We start from the raw sequence: 19,133 nt of genomic DNA, 5'->3' as shown, positions 1-19,133 counted from the left end.
CCATCAATGGTTTTATCTAATAACAAGCTAGGCTCTGTTCGACATGGCTGGGCCTTGCAAGAAGAGGGTAGCTTGTTCGCACAAAACATATATCTGATAATGTACTGCACATATCCCAGTGGCAGATGTTTAGCTGCTAATTCTAAGTGGCTGAGACTTGGGCCTTAATTTGAAATAGGTCAGACTTATTTTCGGAGAAAATGTGTGGCCGTTTCCATCGATCATGAGCATTTGTACGTGGAATGCAGAATAGCGTGGACTCAGACTTACTTGGTTCAAATCTGCATGCAATGTACTCATTCCAAAGACTAATATGGTTAGGAACAGGTGGTAAATGGAAGAATGGGGCCAGGTGCAGAATCCAAAACGGGGTTAGTGACGACTGGGTTGCGATTGCATTCTGCATTCTGCATTCTCCCCTCTACCTAGCCTCGGCTCAGATTTTGGCTGCTGTGCACCGGGCACACACCTTAGCGCCATAGTGTTAGGGTTTGTACCTGAATCTACCATAGGTTTTGTACTGGAAGGCTATCTATCCAGTACAAATTACTATGCTTAAACAAACTTTAAAACTGTTTCTACTTTGCATGTGGGCTTAACACTGCCTTTCAAATGGCATTAACTTTTGGAGCTAAACCCTGACTACTATTGCTTGTAGATAGGGTTTTGCGTCAAAAGGCATGAGTGGTTGCATGAGAACACCCATGTCCCATCCATGTAATGAACTATTGGCGCTAAGTAATACAAATCAGTGCTTCACACTAATTTGCATTTCTTTAAGTGCACTTTCCAGCACACAATTTTTGCAAAGAAAAGTAAATTTAGGAAAATAACAATTTGTGCTGGTTAGTGTCACTTTTGTGACACAAACCCAGTGCAAAATGCTTGTAAATCTACCCCTTAAATCGTTGGTGTGGTGCTCTTTCATGCAAGAGAGATAAAATGTTAATCTATATAAATTATTAAAGTAGAGTATCTAGTGCAAAATTAAACACTCCATAAATCAGAAAGATGTTTCATTGCAAAAAAGAAATTAGATTCTGTTTAATACAGGTCAAATTTAAAAATAAAAGGTTGTAGCTCAGAAGGTGTAGAAGCATGTAGTGAGATTACATCTTTGCTATAATTACCTAAAGCATGAAAAAATAAACATGGTGCCATAAATATTTCTTATTTGCTAACAGTTCATCTAGAAAAAGAGCAGAAGGAAAATACATATTTCTTTTTCATTTTTAAAGTGCAGCTTTAATTATGCTCCACGTCATATGTTTCCCCTTGGCTGATGGCTCTAGCAGCAGACATTTTTTTTTAAAACAAATTTTACTAATCCAAAACAATTAGCAATTAGCAGCATACAGAAATCGTATAAAACAGTCATGGAATGCAAGACCTTACCCCAAGTTCTGCATATCCTGCTACCCTCCCCTTCTCAACGCCTATTAAACAGATTTCAATTTGCCTCAACTGGATGGTCTGTTGAATCTCTGTACTAGATTTCCACCCCACTACGCTCTTCTAGGGGGCAAGCCCTTCTGTCCTATTGACTGTCTTGTTGCTGCAAAATCATAATAATAATAACTCCTGTCCCCCCCCCTCCCACCAAACAGTGGCGTAACGAAACTTGAGGGGGCCCCCCTGCAAACTACATGGAGGGGGTCCCCCTCCCATCTTCTGTGCCAGTCTAGGGCTCTCTAGGCCAGCGACCCGCCATACTGCAGGGGATGATGCGGGGCTATTGTTACACCACTGTCACCAATCCAGCCGTTATAAGTAACACTGGATGGTGGAGTCAAAGGTTGGGCTTAGTCTGCCTGCAGGCTATCATAGGTGGTGGTCCATTCATTACAGGGTCCCTGCGATTCAGCACGCCGGGGAAGTTTGCCCAATTTTAGGTGGGTTTTCTGATGCAGACTCCCGTCATAATATACAACATCGGGCCTACTCATCGTTCAGTTTTGACAAAAGTGCATCCACTGCTCCTTCTCGTTTCCGTTTTAAAACATTAGACAATGCGACAATGCAGTATTTCAAAAGCAGATGTAACTACAAAGAGCAAATTTTGATAATTCATTTTTATTAGTAGACAATAGCAATCTTAAGAGGCATTGCATAGCTTCATACACACTGTGACCCCAATTCCATGACAGTCTCTCTCTCTCTCAGTCAGTCAGTCTCTCTCTCTCAGTCAGTCAGTCTCTCTCTCTCTGTCATTCAGTCTCTCTCATTCAGTCAGTCTCTCTCAGTCACTGTCAGTCAGTCAGTCTGTCAGTCTCTATCTCTCTCTTTCTGTCAGTCTGTCAGTCCTCTCTCAGTCAGTCAGTCTCTCTCTCTCTCATTCAGTTTCTCAGCCAGTCAGGCTCTCGGTCAGTCAGTATTCAGTCTCTGAGCCTGTCAGTCTCTACTGTCCAATCTATCTCCACTGTCTCTCTCTCCACTGTCTCTCTCTCTCTACTCTCTCTCCACTCTCTCACTCTCTCTCTCTACCCACTGACTCCCTCCACTGTCTCCCTCCACTGTCTCTCCACTCTCTCTCCCTTCTCTCTCTCCACTCTCTCTCTCTCCACTCTCCACTCTCTCTCTCTCCACTCCACTCTCTCTTCTCTCTCGCTCTCTCTCCGCTCTCTCTCTCTCCACTCTCTCTCTCTCCTCTCTCTCTCTCTCTCTCTCTCTCCACTCTCTCTCTCCACTCTCTCTCTTTCTCCACTCTCTCTCTCCCTCTCTCTCAGTGAGCCAGTCTCTCTCTCCCTGTCAGTCAGTCTCTCTCAGTCAGTCAGTCTCTTTCAGTCAGTTAGTCGCTCAGTCTCTCTATCTCTCTCTTTCTGTCAGTCTGTCAGTCAGTCAGTCTCTCTCTCTCAGTCAGTTTCTCAGCCAGTCAGTCTCTAGGTCAGTCAGTATTCAGTCTCTGAGTCAGTCAGTCTCTACTCTCTCTCCACTCTATCTCTCTCTCTCCATTCTCTCTCTCAACTCTGTCCAATCTATCTTCACTGTCTCGCTCTCCACTTTCTCTCTCTGCTCTCTCTCCACTCTCTCTCTCTCTACTCTCTCTCCACTCTCTCCCTCCACTGTCTCCCTCCACTCTCTCTTCCACTCTCTCTCTCTCTATCTCTCCACTCTCTCTTCTCTCTCTCTCTACACTCTCTCCTCTCTCCACTCTCTCTCTGCACTCTATCTCTACTCTCTCTCTCTCTCCCCACTCTCTCTCCTCTCTCTCTCTACTCTCTCTCCACTCTCACTCTCTCTCTCCAATCTCTTCACTCACGCCACTCTCTCTCGCCACTCTCTCTCCACTGTCTCTCTCCACTGTCTCTCACTCCTCTGTCTCTCTCCACTCTCTCTCTCTCCACTCTCTGTCGCTGCACATAAAAAGGTAACATGAGGGGAAGCGCTGAGGAATGCTGCATCAATAGAAGCAATATTAGCTATAACTCATTTGCGTTTGGGGTTTTGTTCAATGGGTTTGCAACATTTTATGCTGCTAAGTTAAACTACATTTGGGCTCATGCGGCAAAATGTAATGTACAACGGTTTACTAATTAGAGGATTCTGAGTGTCTTTCCCTATTGAAAACATTTGAGCAGTGGATTCAATATTATGATAGTATTTACCTAAGCACTGGAGAGAGGGTGTATTAAATAGGACCATGGAGCATGTTTCATGTGTGCCTTATGGGCTGTATTAAAGAGGAGGCACCTATTTGTGACTTAAACAGTTGTTATGCTGTTACTGTTGAGCTATAGTGTTCTTGCCATCAAAAATACACGTCATACATTTGCTTCCTCCTCCATTTTTATGGAGATACTGGTGGAGATCAGAGAAATGACAGCTCAATCGCTTGAGATCTTGGAGAGGAAACACGGGAATAATTATCAACAAGCAAAAGCAGGCTGCACAGGAAATGCGACTAAACAACAAGTACTAACGTGGCCCAATCAGAGGAGATTAGCAAACTGGCATTGAGAGGGGTAGATGCAGACCTAGACAAGTTGCATCGCTGCCTAATGCCCACGTCTTGCTTGACAACATGGTATGGCATGGTGAAAATTAAGGTATGGTGTGGTGCATAGAATTTCTGTAACGGGCACTTGCCATTGCTATGGCTGTGTGGTTGCATTGCGCAATGGTCTTACAAGTCCTGAGATAAAAATCCTGAACTTTCGGAAGTTGGTACACACAAAAAAAGAGAAAAGTGATACGTGTGACTCAATCTTAGTCACTGCTAATTACTCTGAGTGATATTTCAGTTTATGATTTTATTCTCACTGTGCCACTAAATACAGAGTCCAATCATATGCAAATCAGCCTCGATCCAACAGGAACAGTCCAACCTAAACTGGCAGACCAGACCACATCCGTGCTCCAATGGATCACAAACTCAGATCAGCTTTGGCCTGTTTTGGAATTGTTAGTGAGGTACCGATTGGGTCCTGTGGGATAGTGAGCTAGGTGCATGCCCAACCTTGACTGGGCATACATGTCATAGGCAGGGCATCCCACTGAGAAAAGTTAAAATGTGAGGAGTGGCATGCTTGAATTAATCTCAGTCACTGTTAAATACTTTAGACCACACTCCAGTGCATGAGGGTTTTCCCCACTGTGCCACTGCAGACAGGGACCAGCCCTATGAAAATCAACCCTGTCCTACTCTAATAGGAAGGCTGCAGTGCACCCTCAACTGTTAGGCCACACGAGCAGGAAGGAAAACATGGAGCCCCACACCTCAGAAGGCATTGTGTGGCCACATCAGCGAGGTGCAGCTCGAGCCCTGTGATACTGCAAGCGATGGGACTCATGGGTGTCTGACTGAGAAAAACACACATGTGATAGATGGGTTGATTGTTTGAATAGAGATTAGCCACTGGTAATTTGTCTCACTCACATTCGCGCCTCTCGGCTGGTCTCGAAGGACAGAACACAGCACTTGTATAACACTTTTACAGTTCAGGACCGAGGTAAGCAGAAATTAAGGTAAATCACCCCAAGGAGCACACTAAATTAATACCGGATGAACTCACAGGCAACAACAGGCAGTACCACCACATACGCAAAGGAATGAGGCCTAAACAACAAGGGCCTCATTTATGAAAAAACGAGGACTGGCTGAAGGTGCCACACCTACCATTCTTTTGTTCTAGCTAGTGTTGCCAACAGGTAGAGAAAAATAGTGCCCAGCTGGCAAAGGAAACAGGTAGAACCAGGATGGCACATGCCCTCAGTTACAGAGTGCTCAGCTATCAAGACTGGAGGCACATGCGTGGAACTGGTGAGCTAGAAGCAGGCAGGTGGTGCTCAAGTCCCAGATGCCTAGGACAAGGAAAGACTACAAGGAATCCTATGCATCGCTCGAGCTATGTGGAAACTGGAAATAGTGAAATGAATCGATTCTAAAATAGGTCCTAGAGTGTTGTGGCAACGTTTACACGGCATTCTGCAGGCCCATCAGGACAGCACTCCCTCCCCCAGTGAACACATAACTGATCCTGACACTCATCCCTTTCTGCTTTGGTCGGTTATATATTCGACCCCTCCCCCCGCACCCCCCATCATCTCAGACATCCAGCCCGGCCCCTTCCAGTGCTAAAATGAATATTTCCTTAATGGTCCGTTCCCGCCATCTCATCTCCCTTCTGCAATCTGCGCCTCTCTCTAAAACAGGTGTACCATTGTTTTGATCACACGACATACTTTAGTCTCGCATGCTCGTCGCTCACCTTAGGCCTGGCTGGCTAACCTGCAGCTTTCCTTTGAAGGCGGGCGCCCGGGCGGGTCACAGAAGACAGGGCGACTGGCACTGGGCAAGGCCAGGCATACTACAGCCTGGCCTGAGCCCAGCCCTGCCAGTGCTAAAACAAGGGATATTTCTATACCACCTGCCACCAATGACCAATGCTGCCTGCGCCCTGACCCCCTAGGCTGAGTGCACCATTGCGGGCACTGACGGGCAGGCAGGGCAGGCTTCCTTTAAGGTCCCTCCCCAATACCCCCCCCCTCCACTCCTATCGTGACACGATACAAAATGACATTAAAGCTTTGGAATATGGGTGAAATTGACAACACAAATAGACATGGGGGAGACCTGTTTGGCCACAAGACGACATTCTTAACACAGTCTGTAAAGGCTCATGTCGGTGCCAGACGACATTCATCTTGTCTTACTAGGAGAGCCTAGGACTGCCAGCCAAGCGCCTGGAGGCGAAACAGTCCTCACTGCAAGATTTAAAAGTAGGGGTGGGTTTCTGCAAAATTCTGCTCTCACCATACGTTCACTCACATTTCACAACCTCGGGCCACACTACTACCGATCTCTCTCTTGATGTCGTGGATGTAGAAACCGTTTATTGTAAAACCTCTGCTGACTTAAAATTCTTATGTTCATTACCAAGAGCTCAACAGAAGATTTCTCAAAGGAGAAATCAAAAAAGCCTAACCGATCACTACAAAACCATTCACAAACATCAATTGGTTTGGACTGGTAGGTATAGTGAATGGAAAAAGAGAAATGCTCTTTTTCTTTTGGTGTCCCCTCACTCACCAGGGTTGCCCCACGGTGACATGCTTCATCATAGGGGCCATCCCAGCCCTCTACGGACTGGGGCGTGCTGCGACTGGCGAATTACGGAGGGGCACTTATAGTATGACTATGTGTGGTGCGGGTGTGATAGTGGAGTGGGCTACGTGAAAAGTTTAAAAATACCTGCCTAGTAAGCTTTCAATAAACTTTATTCCTGCTTCCAGGTGGTAACGTTAAAATATGGGGTGGTAGAACTAGGATTTCCTAAACACAATGTGTCAGGTGTACCTATCAACTCCTGTCAACATGTTTCGTGCATACCCCAAGCACTTCTTCGGGACTACACAGGGACCAGCCCTGTGTTCGCCACTCCTTAAACGCTCAAATAAGCTTTTCAATGCAATCAATACATGCATATAATACCTACGTATTCTATTGAATCACGCGGTTCCTGTAAAAACAAAGAACAACTTGAACAGTCACGGGGTATTACCCCTAACAAAAAGCACACATAGATATATATAGTAGGTTGCACCAAGAAACATTAATTTCTATTCTGTGGTTTTTCAAACGTGACGTTTTTTGTCTACAAAAACGTGATTGTTTCCATGACTCCAAAAAACGTGATAGTTCTCATGCATAGAAAACGTGATCGGCACCTTTCTGTGAGAAAACCATGCATTCATCCACCATTCATACTCTTACATACTCTTACATACATGTAGTGGGACCTAACTGTGCCCCATGGACTCGAAGGGGATCAGTATCCCAGCGATCTAAAAGGCAAAAAAAGGGGGGAAAAACGGGGCTCATAACCCATCTGTTTGCATTGTTTGTTGTTACCCACAAGGTTGTCTGCTGATTGATCTGTTCGTAAAACGGCACCACGGTTTGCCAAACACACTCGTTTTGTATCACTTACTTGCTAAAAGGATACTTCCCTCTTTTAAGCACCTACTCGCGCCGCTTCGGTCCGAATGTTGTTGGACCTGGGCGGCCGGGTTAGTTTTAAGAGATTGGCTGGCCGGTTCCTTCCGCATTGCCTTCATCGGTGTGCTCCAACTAGGGCGCGTATGACAGAGGTCTTAGATGGCGGCCATCTTAGGTGTATTCAATACATTTTGGTGTTATAAATTGGTCAATATTCTTTTTCAGAGTAACCTTTCCAGTATTTAATGAATTATGGGTAGACTGCTATGGATTCTCATAATTGTCAATGAAATTCCCATAGTTTTCGTAAAAAATATAAAATATATTAAAGCGGTTTTTATATATATGTAGAAAACCCCTGGTCAGAATTCACAAGATTAAACCAAATGGGGAACCCAGGTCTATCTAGTGGATGATGTTTCACCACATATTGGTGCACTTTATATATATATATATATATGGGGAAAGGGATTTGAACTCCTAATTACTTCCATTAATTAGATACTGTCACTATATAGCTACTGTCACTATACAAACTGCCCCAAGGAATATCATCATTTAAACCCACAATATGTGAGCGGAGTCTGAACACCCAACGTTGTTCTTTCTCTAATAGTTTTTTCTCCATCTCTGAATGTGGTTGTTGTATTTCTAGGACCACCCACCGCATGTCATTGGGGGTATGTCCTTTCTCCAAAAAATGAGTGGTCATTTTAGTATTGGAATGCTTACATCTGAAATTACTATGGTGTTTCACCATCCGTGTACTGACCTTCCTGGTGGTCATGCCAATATAGTGTAGATCGCATGTACATGTGATCATGTAGATCACCCCAGTAGCGTTACAATTAGAATAGGCTTTCAAATCCCAGGTTATGCCATTGTTGCATCTGACTTGTTTTGTCGCATTCGTTAGATGACAAACACTACAGCTGGAACATGGATAGTGTCCCACCTATCTCCCTTACCTTTTGTTCTAGCCATTACCACGAGCTTTCAGTTGCATTATAAATGAAAGGTGTTACGATTAGTCCAACTGGGTTGTTCTATTATTATAGCCCTCCGAAGACAGAAAGATGTTTTTGCACTTAAGTGTTAGGGTGACTGCTGCAGGCGGCGGGGCGCATGAACCCACCAAGCTAACCGTCTATCTAACACAGATAGATGCAAGTAAGGATTTCCTTATCATTTACTTCATCCTCCGTTCCCGTCCGACTCCGACAGGCTCCGAGTCCTGACTGAGGCTGAGCAGGACACACACACACACACGAGTCGACATACATCATACTCGCTCACCTTAGGCCTGGATGACGGCCTGCAGCTAAGGCGAGCGCGAGCGGGGCGGGCACACTGGGCAGCAGATGACAGGGGGCGACTGACTGGGCGAGGGGCTTGATGAAGTTGCCACCAGAGAACAGGAGGCCAGTGGCTGCCTAGTACTAGTGCGTACTACATTTTAATTACCACGGCGGCCGCACCCGTTCTGGTCCGGTTCTTCTTTGTTCTTCTAAAGTCACGCGCTGCACTCACTACAATGCGGCTGCGCATGACAAAATTGGCACCCCCTGGTCAAGAGGCGAGCACCGCCCACCCAAAAGACCGCGGCGCGCAGACGCACCCTGATAGGCTGATAGACAACTGCGCACCGCCACGGGCCACGGCCACGCCCACGAGCACGGACCATTTATTTTTTTTATTTTTAGGTTTCGGCTACCGTCCCACTGCGTAAGCAGTGGGCGGAGCCGAAATCTTTTGTTAGTAGTATGGGGGCCTGAACACGCCCCTCTTCTCCATTGGCTGGCCTCGTAAATGCGGGCCAGCCATTGGAGGAGAGGAGCGTCACTCAGTTCAGGGCCCGCTTTGACGCGATTCGGGGGCGATTCTGGGTCTTTTTTTAAGCCCCGCCCTCTCCTCTTCCCATTGGCTGGAATTTTACCTTCCAGCCAATGGGAAGGGGAGAGCACGCCCCCGAATCCCTACAGGACGCTGTGCTTTCCGAGCAGCGTCTACCGAGGCCATGAGGTAAGCCTCTGCCCCCCTGTTTGTGCCGTTGTTTCTTGTTTCCCCTTTTTTGTGGAGAAAAAAGGAAGTGGCAGTGCTCGGCCACGAACTGCAGCAAGACTCGGAGACCGCAGCCCGTGCGCCTCGAGCGGCTGCCGGAGAGGTACGAGCTCGCGAGGCTTCCAAAACCGAGGCCCCCGTGACGCTGTTCGACCTGATCCCCTCATATTCTCGTGTCACCCCCGGAAATAGTACTCTCTCGGGTTCACCGACCGTTATTTGTTTATTCCACTCTCTGAACTATGGAGCTCTCGGGGTGAATGCTCCTGCGCGAGGTTCCGTCTCATTAAATGACTTTGCGGGTTCATGTGCCTGCCACAGATATCTGTGTAGCCCTTGCCTTGTATTCCGGTGCAAACGGATTGGCTCAGCGGCGTTATTATGTCTTTGTTGCTGCGAGCACTATTTTACCAGGAGCATACAACTTCCAGTCCTGGTGAGGTAGCTCAGGTGGCTAACGGGCGTTACGCACTGATCTGTGTGAACTGGAGGTAGGTTATAGTATCGTTTGGATAGATATGATTAGTTTGTCCTCTGTCGATATTTGGATTACTTTCACGGGTCTGTCGATTTTGCAGCTGGGGATCCGGGTTCTAATCTCGTTGTCAGCCCAACAGCCTGTGAAATTGGAAAATCACTTTATCGCCCGGTGCCTACCCCCTCCCCCAAATGAATGTGTCCTTCTGTAACGTACCGGTGCTCATGTGAGGCGCTCCAAAACCTTCGGCTCGAGTTTGCGCTACTTAAAACTCCCCAAAAACAGAGATCGGTTTGGAGGGTTAGCTGGTCCGTAGCAACTAATTGTGGGGGACCCGCCTGGTAGTCTTGGTATTCCCATCATCAAAATTCAAGGGGTTTCTGCCACTACTACATCATTTTTGTGGTACGGTAGTTGCGATAGTGAAATGGGTGCACGTCTTTACTTGTAATTTGCTCCTCATGTATCAGTACTGTTCCTATAGTGAAGCGCTCTGACACCTTCGGGTAAAGTCCGCGCTATATAAAAACTCATAAAATAAATAAAGAAAAAAGTCAAACACGAAAGAGGTGGTAGACTAGTGTTTCTTTGTCTGCCTTTAACTTTCTGGTCCCCTCCCCCAGGCTCCCCTGCACCCCGCCTTCCTTGCTATCCAGCACCAGGTTGGAATTATATGGTGGTGTGATAGCTGAACCAGCCAGAGGCCCAACGTAGGGGAATTGGCTCAGCTTTCTTATTTCCACGATTTTCTTTTTCACGAAGAGTCACTAAGTCAGCAACGTTCCATCTTTTTTTATTATTTGAAGATCACAAATTATTTTTATGAATATTAGACACGAGGTTGTGTCGATAGAAGGAGCCCAGCGCATTTGGTGGCTTTGTAGAATGTAAAATCAACAAGCTCGGCTAGTTGGCTAAAGAAATAGGTCTCGTACTTTGTTAAAGTTATAAACATGGAGCGGTCTAACAGCGTGCGTCACTAAGATAATAATTTTTTTCGCAATAGAGCAGCCCCAAGCAGCAGAAAAAGAGCAGAGTTAGGGAGGGCAGTGCTAGGATTGGAATAAACGCCACTTGGCACCCCAGGGGTGTGATTTTTTTTTAAATTCCTTCTTGTAATGCTTCTGAAATGGACACCACTTGTCCCAATTGGTGCCATGCAGTGATGTGACAAATTATGAAAGCCTCTCTGATTATGCCGATATTATGTAAACGTTTGGATTGTCGCAGGTCTCAGATTTTCACACATTATTGCAACTCTACATACTGTAGCTAAAAGAAGGTGTGAAAGCGTAGTAGTGGTGTTCGAATAACCTTTGAGTTTGTGCACACCCACTAACTTATATGTTGAACAGTATTCACCGTGTCCTCTCCACTCTCTTCACACACTAAAACAAGCATTTACAATGCAACGGTTTCGCCTTTGGAAAAGTTAGAGCTATTGGCAATGTAAATGACAATGCCATTTATTTATCTGTTTTCAAAACCAACACATAAATACAAATTTTGTCATTTACAATGCCAATAGCTCAAACTTTTCCAAAGGCGAAACCGTTGCATTGTAAATGCTTGTTAAATTATGTTGTTGTGAAAATGTGAAGACAAAGAGCCGTCCTGCCCAGCGCAGTGTGCGTGCGCCAACTATTCAATTAATTTAAAGGCCAGCAGGGAGTGCGCACGTACGGCACGCACCGCCATAGAGTTAAAAAAAAATAGAACCATGTGTCACCGTCGGTGCGTGCAACGTGCGTGCACTGTTTGGCATGGCTAACGGAGTTCCTTTACTGTCAGTGTGCTGAGAGTGAGGGGGCCCCTGCCTGGCTGGAGCGTGGGGGCCCCCTGCGCAGGAGCTGCCTGTGATACGCCTCTAATGTTTGAATATAGGCCGGGCCGACACCGTTCCTCGTGGTGTGTGCTGGCTGGCTGGGGGCTGCCGAGAGGAGAGACGTGACATGAGGGGGCCCTTGGAGCGTGTGACAGGGCCCTTGGAGCATGCCTGGGGGGGGTGAGACTGTGTTAATACAGTCAGTGTTTCATTTAAGTCTGCTAGCACCTAAGCCCAATGCTGCATTGCTTGCAGCCGTCTTCTTCCTCTGCTCTGCTGAGACTAGTGAGGCCCCCTGACCCCCCTGACCCGCGGGGCCCCCCCGCACCGCGTGGGCTGCGGGGGCCTGTGTTACGCCCCTGCCGCCAAACTTGTCTAGTGATGTGCTCCTTGGGGCCCTTCTCAGACTTCTACAGCTCCGAGAGCCCCAGCGAGAGGCCCTGTTCTGTGCTCTCCCTCTGGGTTTCCGATATCTGGCGGGTATTCTCAGATCTACTGTCTCTATTCCACCACCCCTGAATAAATAATTCTGGTTACGTCAGGATCTGAGCCTCTATCCTATCTCCTGCCTCCCTTCTTCTAACACCGCCTCTGGTTGCCTAAGGAGGGCCACCAATGCTTCCCACGTCCTGGCTGCATCTAGAGTTTTCTTATTGCCGGTGGGTGCGCCTGGCCTCCCTTAGCCTCACCTCCCCCTCATATTTTGCCAATCTCATGAACTCCTTCCACCACCTACCTATGTGGGGACCTCCATGTGCCTTCCAGTGGCTGGTGATGCCCTTTTGTGCCAAAACTAGCCCCAGATCCTGAAATGTACTTGTTATTTTATTCTTAGAGGTATGGGGGAATTTGTGTAGGAGGCAGTATCCTGGTTCTGTGGCCACTTCCTTCTCTGTAACCTCTGATAAAATTGCTCTCACTTCCCTCCAGAAGCTTCCTATTGCCGGGCAGCTCCAAAACATGTGGAGAAACTCCGCCCCCCCTCCGCATCAGGAGCATAACGCTGCCCTTGTATTATAATATTTGTTGATGCGTCATGGGTAAGGTATGCTCTATGAAGCCCGTAGAAGTTCACTAACTGGAATCTAGTGTTTCTAGTGACCTTTCTGGTACGTTTTAGCAATTCCCCCCATACTTTCTCTTCTGTGGGTTCGCCCAAATCGTCCTCCCACCTCAGCTATAGATCATCCAGGGCTGTGCGCATTGCTCGACTCAGCCGCCTGTATAGACAGGTTTGTGCTTTAAATGTTCCTGCTGCAGAAACCACATATTGGCACCCTTCTGACAGAGGCGGTTCAGATAGTCCACTCCCTCAATGTTTCCATATTGCTGCTACTAAGGCAGTATGTAATAGAAAGTCCCCCCTCTGTACTTTGTTTGGCTCACTGAAAGACTCAAAGGGCAGCAAGATTCTGTCCTCATATAACATCCCCACTGTAGTTACCCCAGTTGTCATCCACGCCTCCAGCCTCCCTCAGTCCGCTCTGTGTGGTAATACCATGCAAACAATAGTGGAATATCCAGTGCATATGGACACTTGGTTTTGGACCTCTGCAAAGTTGTGGCCCAACATTTGCGAGCCACTTTTAACTCTGCTGAGATTTCACTCTCTTTAGTGGTTAGTCTCAGCACTATCCTGGAAAGGAGTTTCAGATTTGGGCATCCATCCCCCTGTTGTACAGCCCCCTGTACCTGACTTGCCATCCATTTCGTAAGCCATTGCTGCTGAGCTGCTATGTAACAATACTCAAAGTCTGGCGCAGCCAATCCCCCCTCTGCCTTTGGCCTCATCAATGTTGACAGGGCTACTCTGCGTCTCCCCGCGCCCCACAGGTACTCCATTACCATTTTCCGGATTTGTCTAAATGTCTCTGCCGGGATCCAAACCGGGAGAACCCCCAAAAAATTATGAGTCGCGGGAGCGTCACCATTTTCAGGAGTGATATCCTGACAGTCACCGAAAGGGGCAGGGTCCCCCAGAAATTGAAACTAGCCTTTCACCCCTCTATGGGCTGCGCCTACATTGCCTTCTAACAGGTCTCCCTGGTCATTGTATATTTGCACCCCTAAGTATGGAAGGCATCTGCTTTCCCGTGCTACATCTTCTACCTCCTGTAGTCTCTCTCGTTCCTGCGCCTCCGGGAATAGGCATGATTTCCCTTCCGTTTATCTTTAGGCCCACTCCTCTCTCCAGTGCCAGTAGCAACCAGGGCGGGACTGGGAACCACCCCCGGCCCTGGCAAAGTGCTCGACCGGCCAACCTCCCCGCCGAGCTCTTGGCCGGGACCGGTTTTGGCCTATTTTGGTACAGGGCCGATTTTACAGCTATGCTGCAAAAACGGCCCTGTAACAAAAACGGCCCCCAGGGGCCCCAAACCAGCCCCCACCCGTGCGACGCACCGGGGTATTGCTCGGTGCCCGCTATGGCCAGTTCGGCCCTAGTAGCAACTCCCTGGCTCCAGCAAGATCTTCCCCCGTGTTCCTGAGAAACATCAATAAGTTGTCTCCGTATAGCGCTACATGCCATGTTCAATCAAAAACCTCCAGTCCTTGATAAAAGTTCCCGTCTGGGCTTTGGCAGCCAGTGGCTCCATGGCCAATAGCAGCAGGTATTTAGACATCAGAAATCAATTGTATTAAGTTATTACTGCTAAGTGGCTACATATTTTCTTACAACAGGCGACCAAGTTTGTCACAAAGAAAATGAGAGAGTGGCGTTTATGCAGGGACTGCAGACTCCCATGTAATAGACATATATTTAGATCTGGTGGCTTGACAACCAGATGATGACTGGAAACCTTTCATGTTTTAAAGGTTTTCGCTTTGCCACTTCGGGACAGCGAGAATTTGTTTTCACTTTTTTTCATCTACTTGGGGTGGCTCACAAACACACAATGCTAAATTATAGTTTCGATGTTGGGGTCTACAGGCTCCAATTTGGCAGCTCCTCTGCGTTTTTAGAGGAGCTAGTTGGTAGTGGGAGAGCAGGACTTATGTACATCCCTCTTTGCATTTGTAGACTTTGAGAAAGAAAGAAAGAAAGAAAGAAAGAAAGAAAGAAAGAAAGAAAGAAAGAAAGAAAGAAAGAAAGAAAGAAAGAAAGAAAGAATATGTAAAATAATTTAAGGATAACTTAATACAGAAAAGTTTTAAATCAACACAATCTGTTCAGGTATGCTGTGACAGTGTAGCAATCAGAAAAGTCAAACACTCCAAAAGGAAATTACAACAGCATTGGCAGAAGATGGTATCTGATAAAGATGGAATGTTCATCATAGAGGCAACACTAAAGTAATTATGAAGTTAAAACAAAAGCTCTAGCTTGTGTATGGATGTGCTCTCTTTGAGAGAGCAAAATACTCAAAGTCAAGGTAGCCAATGACATTAGTAGGCTAACCCACTGCCCCATACTATATGCTCTAGTGCGTGGAAGTGACACAACAACAGACTAATAGATGAAGAGAGGTGGCTGAAAGCCCCTTTCTGTAAGGATATTGCACATATTTTAGTAAAATCAAAAGGTCTTGGCAAATGCCAGACTTAAACAAGCATTTACCATGCAATGGTCTCGGCATTATTAAAGGTAGAGCTATTGGCATTGCTCATGATTTTTTTTTTTTTAATCATAAATAAATGCCATTGTCATTTACATTGCCAATAGCTTAATCGTTAAATAAATGGCATTGTTATTTACAATGCCAATAGCTTAATCGCTCGCAAATGCATGACCTATTGCATTTACACCCACACAGAGCCACACACACAAAGCCACCCACACACACAGACAGAGCCACCCACAACGTCTCTCACCTCTCAATGACTGAGCTAAGCAGCGGAGCCAGTTCCTTCAAATCAAACGCGGCGTAGGAGGCAGAAAGTAGGGGACGCACGGTTACCTCCCAGCCGGGCTCAACAGCTCCCCCCGCCGCCATCTCTTACACTTCTCAGACCGCTCTGCGGTGCCGGAAGTGACGTCCCTGATATAGCGTTGGACGTCAGACGCAGTGCGTGTCACCAGTTTGCTGGCGCTCACTTGCTGGAGGTTAGTGCTGTCAATGGACTTTAACCTTTAGGGTTGAGGTTACAAGACTAAATAAGTGTGCTGCAAAGGCTGCTGTGGAACATCACGCAGTTCCCAGTACTGCAGCGCTGCCATCTGGTTGATGGAAATGACGGCCTGCTAAGATAATCAATGTGGCATTCGCAGACTGCGACTCTGTATCTCAAGCATGGCCTGAGACGACAAACTCTGGACCTCACTGGTGGTCATCGATAGGTCAGGGTAAAGCGCTATAGATTTTTTTAAAGTACGAAAGGGGTGAGCTGCCTGTATCTACATGGTTTGTCGTTCTAAACAAAAGGTCTTTCTTGAACGTGCTCTCCGTGCAGCTTAGAAGCTATGCGTCTGTCTCCCAACAGTTTGAGTAATCTGCCGGGGCTGTGGAGGAAACAACGTGCAGTTCTTCGAAATCGGTCAATCCCCATCCGTTCAAAGCTGCATGTGGTCTGAGTGATTGAAATAGGGACAATCTACTTCACAGCATAACTTCCGTATTTATTTGGTTCTGATCTTTCTTAAACTCTACCATTCCAAGATGGCCTCCGCCTTACTACAGTAGGTTATTAAGCAACAACGAAGGACTAAATGAACCATCAACTGCTGAGTCATGTTAGCTCTGGGGCTTAAAAAGCGGCACAAGGAATTTGAGACAAGCTTTTAGTTCTACAAAACAATACACAGACGTGGTGGGAGTAGAAAGTAGTTCTCAAAATTGTTTTACGCGCTCTGTACTTTGTTGGCCGACCCGGCGTTCTTCACTAAGCTTTAGAGGGGGAAGAGGAAGAAACGGGCGCAAGACCATTTAGTCGGCCCTTGCTGGGATAGCGCCCTGGGCAGAAATACATTTGGTGTCCTTCCTGCAGCTGGTGAATAAAATAGGGTAGCAGGTGGTTCCTTTTGTGTACACTGGTCATTCACACATCAAAGCAGTAATTCAACCACCCCCTCAACACAAACTAATCGGTACCTCCCCCAAATATACTGATTCACTCTTGCATAGCCGGAGTATGCTAATGCTGAGTTGATGGTGTGAATGGAAGTGATGGTGTGTGTAGGGAGGGGTGAGAGGGAGATGGGAGAGGAAGAATGGGGGGTGCAAAACGGCACCTGCAGCAATTAAAAAAAAATAAAAGACTCAAAAACGTTTAGACTGAATAATGGGAGTCAAGTCAGAGGGGCGCTGACTAATGCAGACAGTTAAGTACGCCCTTCTGAATTGTGGCGCCCTGGGCCAGGCTCCAGCTCGCCTATCACAAAAGCCGACCCTTCTCCAGGGAGTGGAAGACACAACACCTGTAAATATTTATTCTTTGTCATGGCAAAGCCCCGCACTGATCAAAACGACAACCACACACACTGTCCTCGGGTAAATGAAAAGATCGCACAATAGGTGTGCGCGCTCTCAGCTTATACGTCTTTTGGTTGTTGGAGTCCCTTGTCCAGTTTATTCTCGCATTTTTTTATTCAAGTGCACAGAAATCAAATAATGAAAATCACAGTGAACACAAGTTTTTGGAAAACGTCACTTTTCTTTTGTAACGTATTGTTTGCTACCTCTTGCATTTTGTTTGCTTTTGATACTCGCACAAGTGCCACCATTGCCTACGTTTGTTCTTCCCACACAGCACCCCCTCACCTCACCCCACACAGCACCCCCTCACCTCACACAGCACCCCCTCACCCCACACAGCACCCCCTCACCTCACACAGCACCACACACAGCACCTTCCACGGCATGGAATTCAAGCACCTCTTACCTGCACGGGTCATGAACTTCCACCGAAAACTGCTTCTTCCAGAAGTAGAGGTTTTCCACGAGGTTGGCCGGTCCTCAGACGTCCCCCCCCCCCCGGACTCCACTTCCTGGCGCTGGTGTGCGCTGGTCCTTGACGGCCCCAGTTCGGAGCGCTGACCTTAATACGGCTTGGAGCAGCACAATGGGCAGGGGCCCCCGCTCTGAAGCCAGTATGTGCCGAGCACAGGGGGCGGCCTGGGCTCTCGGGCGGGTACACACAGACAAGTCCCAATGACCCCATAAGCCCTAGTCTGACCCTACCACACCAAAGGCTCGCCCCAACACCTCTCTACTGCCCATCCCGCGTTCCTGCGGCAGGAGGTGTGTGCGAGGAGTTTCACTGCTAGTAGTCTGCAGAGAGAGCCCACGTTAGCCAGTCCTTGTCAGAGGGCTCGTAGCGGGGCAGAAACAAAAACGAGACCATTCCGCTGGGTTTCCCTGGGCCAATAGCTTATGATCTAATCTTTGTAAACATATTAATAATGAACTTATTAAACCTGTCAATGTTTCTTTAATAGTTGGTGGAAAATTAAACTTCATAAGAGATCTTTGATATTAGAGTGCCGCCTACACTATGGAACACAGAACAGCTTGTAAACAGCCCCTTTATATTTCACTGAATGTGCTGCCCCCGGGCACGCGTCGGTTGTAATAGGCAGCGCTCTGTTCGTGTTTTTGCCTGGTGCACCTGCGTGAATGTGTGCTTTGGGGCACATAAGGACAGTGGTCCTATCTACGGACCATGCAGCACATTCCTAGACAAAAAGACTCTTCTCTCAGACGGTTTCTAGACATTCTGATTTCAAGGCTAGCGCTGGTTTTGAGCTGAGATTACACGGCGACTCCTCTTGCATCAATAAATGGAAGAAACTCAGGGCTTTAAGTGGGATGAAAAAACTGTGGGGTCTTTCAATGTAATTAAGGGCGTGGCTAAAAATCACGTAAGCTAAAAGTTTGTGCTTAGCATAGTGTGCCGCCCGATTGGTATTTTTTTGTTTCTGTCGTTGCATCCAGATATATGATACAAGTAACACCATTACGACAACAAGTCAGAATTATTGGCTTTGTCAATGGTTGTTAGTTGCATAAGATAAATAAGCAGCAACTGTGGCTTGTATATAATATTGAAAAAGCTTCCACATAAAGCCCTGGTGACACCACGACAATGTTGCTGCTCCTTCGTTCCGAAAAGAGAAGAGAAATCCAGAGAGAAAAGTACTCTCTTTAAAGGATTTCCCTTCCCCTATAACGCTCGAAAAAAAAGCGGACCTCCTGTGCCACGGCACGAAACAGAGCCCGATAGAGACCCGTTTAGCTGATACCTTAAAAAACTGCCGGTGCTCAGACCCGGTGAGACCTGGCCCACTTAAAGCCCTGCAGAAACTAAAGGACTGTGGCGAGAGGGTAAAAACAGCCTCTGATGCTTGGTGTGCTGCTCGCCCCTTGCAAAATGAACATCGTCCCTCATTCGTCTCC

The sequence above is a fragment of the Lissotriton helveticus genome, chromosome 2_1 (genome assembly GCF_964261635.1).
Source record: "Lissotriton helveticus chromosome 2_1, aLisHel1.1, whole genome shotgun sequence".
Classification (NCBI taxonomy): Eukaryota; Metazoa; Chordata; class Amphibia; order Caudata; family Salamandridae; genus Lissotriton; species Lissotriton helveticus.
Note: the sequence above shows the minus strand (reverse complement) of the source record.